Source organism: Vigna umbellata, chromosome 2 (assembly GCF_029865625.1).
Source record: "Vigna umbellata cultivar VRB3 chromosome 2, Vumbellata_1.0, whole genome shotgun sequence".
NCBI lineage: Eukaryota > Viridiplantae > Streptophyta > Magnoliopsida > Fabales > Fabaceae > Vigna > Vigna umbellata.
This window is the reverse complement of record NC_142166.1, coordinates 38,988,168-38,991,007: the sequence shown is the minus strand read 5'-3', so window position 1 is coordinate 38,991,007 and position 2,840 is coordinate 38,988,168. Positions and strand designations below refer to the sequence as shown.

General features: G+C 30.6%; 1 long non-coding RNA gene across 1 annotated transcript; it reads right to left on the bottom strand.

The window, feature by feature from the left end:
* Positions 1-638: 638 nt before the first annotated feature.
* On the bottom strand, positions 639-2,435 carry LOC148203956 (uncharacterized). Its single transcript, XR_015784279.1, has 3 exons — positions 2,343-2,435; positions 2,172-2,257; positions 639-719 (listed from the first exon to the last, which is right to left on the bottom strand). It is a non-coding gene; the product is annotated as an uncharacterized LOC148203956 (long non-coding RNA).
* Positions 2,436-2,840: the final 405 nt, after the last annotated feature.

The following is a 2,840-nucleotide window of genomic DNA, read 5'->3' as shown; positions in this document are numbered from 1 at the left end:
TATATATATATATATATATATATATATATATATATATAAGATTCCATCTTTGAGTTTAGAGCTCACAAGGTAAGGAAAGCATAGGAGGGCTATATACATAAAACAAGCAACAACAATTTCAGAAAACCTAACTTCTGGTAAAACGATTCTATTTTAAAAGAAGTCAACTCCACTGGAAGGAGGAAATAAGAGGAATATAAAAAACTCAACTTGCATATCAATATCAATGTTTACCTATTTATTTGCACACACATTTTCCTTCTCTATATATGTATGTAATCGTAAGTTATATCCCTTTAATATTTTGTAAACAGCTTCTTCATTTGTTTCTAATATCCAAGGCACAATGTCCTAATTCCTAAATGCCTGAGCTACCAATATAGAGTTTGTTTCAATTCAAAGATAGAACAAACCTCTGTTAAGATCTGATTCAATGGCAAGGATGGTTTCCATCAGTTCAACTCTAAAGGCAAACGCATTACCAGTAAAATGAAGCCTCCTATGTATTCGCCACTGTTACGACGGTAAATGGCAGCAGAAGCAAAAAGGTCCAGGTGCTCCTCTTGCATCAATCAATGTTACATTTAGTCATCCCTACTAGTGGTTGTCTCTAGTTAAAATTTGTGACCTTGTGTTCATGGGATGGATGTTGATGTTGAAATGCTTTAAGATAGTAAATTCTCGTATGTTGTTTCCCATAATCCCCTAGGATATATTTCCTGCCAAAGAGCAACCAATTTCCATAGTAGTCAGAGCATAGTCAAACAAAATTGGGTTATCATGTCTAACACTGTTGCCCATCTTCCTAATCATCCACATAATGTATATGCATGTTACCCTCCTTAAATCTTAGTTGTGAATTGCATTATACTTGCATGAATTTGGTAACATTCTCCATAGTACAAATAAAGTTAGAGAAACATCTTAACCCGTTAGTATTTTGAAATTTTTAAAGGAATAGTTGATGTGATATATAAAATGTGAGATAGTACAGTGTGGAAGTAATAGTTGAAAGAAATGTATTTTGATTCTTTGTGGTAGACGTTGTCTTACATTAAATAGTAGAGTATATGGATATTTATAAACATATAGATTATTTTAGAAAATGTTAGTGACAATTTATCTGAAATGTTTCATATTTTTATAGATCCATAGATTTTTTTCTCATTTTATATAGTCCCACCCAAATCCTGTTCCAACCCCTTTCACATGGGACTTTTGGGGCTAGGTCTTTAAAAAAAATCCTAATTGAATGGGTTAAAAGAATATGATCTACTTTTAGAGGGGTCAAGATCAACCTCTCAATCATGCATAGGGATGATAAAAATATTCGTGTTCACGGTACTTGCAGATAAATTTGCGATTAATAGTTATTATCTGTTGGTAGAGAGTATTTTAATACTCGCTTATAAACTGGTCAGGTGTAGATGTCATACTACCCGTATCAGGTTGTTAGGTCTATCTAGGGATACTTCAAGCAAGAAATACATCGAAGAGTTGTACTGGACTAGTCGAAAATCAAAATTTATCATAAGCTTGGTCTAAAATTCCTGAAAAATTAGCTTTTTATGATTACATCGGAAATAATCCAGCAAAAGGGGTTATTTAGAGCGGGTTCCATGGACAATGGAGATGGAATAGATGTTTACTAGGAAGACACAACAATGAGTTAATGAGTCTTTCATTTTTGTATAATGTTCTATTTTCTCATTTCTATCCAATGTAGAACTTGAACTCATACTTGGATTCCCAACACGGTATCCATTATTCGCAAAATATTCAAAATAAAAATTTAATCTATATTTTACTAAGTTAAATTTAATTGAAACTAAAATTAATGTATATTTTATTAAATTATATTAAATTTATATTTATATTTATATTTATTTTATATTATATTATATTTTTTATATAATGTTTTTGTAATTCTATTTTAAAAATTTGTAAAATATCTTGATTAAAAATATCAATTTTAAAATATTCACAAATATTTTTTAAAATAATAAATAGATTTTTTTATTATAATACTAGTAGATATTACTCCGACTGGATGAGTTGTTATTCTTAATTATAGGCCTAAGCGACACCTTTACCCAGAACAACCAGTAAGTCAGTGGTTAAAATCAAATTGAAATCTTAGGAAAAAAAAAGTGTAGAAATTAAGTGCAAACCTTGTTAAAATGCTCATACTTCTTGTTCCGGAGCCTAAACACATCATGACGAAGATTCTTAAGTCACCCTTCTCCTTTCTCACCACCTTAATTAGAGTGACACTCAAAATCAAAACATAATCCCATGATTTCACTCAACAATAATGCCACAGGAGCCAATCTCAAACTCACCTCCGTAAACCATTTATAGAACCTTGTCTCATCATCAGTAGAACTTTGAAACTGAGAATAGTAAACTGAGGTCACCTGAAAAAACTGAAAATTGTGACATTGTAACAACAATCAGTGTAGTGTTCTGCTTACATCCTTGTTACTGATGCAAGCAAATTGGATTGAAAAAATTGACCCCAAGTACTTATTTTCTCCCATTCGTCATCTAAAAAGATTGAACTAAGTTCCATACTAGATCACTAACCCTTAAAAGAAAATAAAAACCTATATAGCTAAGTATATAGTTAAATAACTCAACATGTCTTTAGATTAGGCTATCAAGACTTTATTAACAAAGACCATATATATGTACGGATATGTATATATAGCTACTAACTAATACCATTTTATGAACAAAAATTATTGTCTTTTGGTAACAGACCAAACACTTTAAAATTCTTTATCAACTAAAATACCAAAACCCTTTTTAGTATTAAGTGTAGAGAATATGCAAACAAC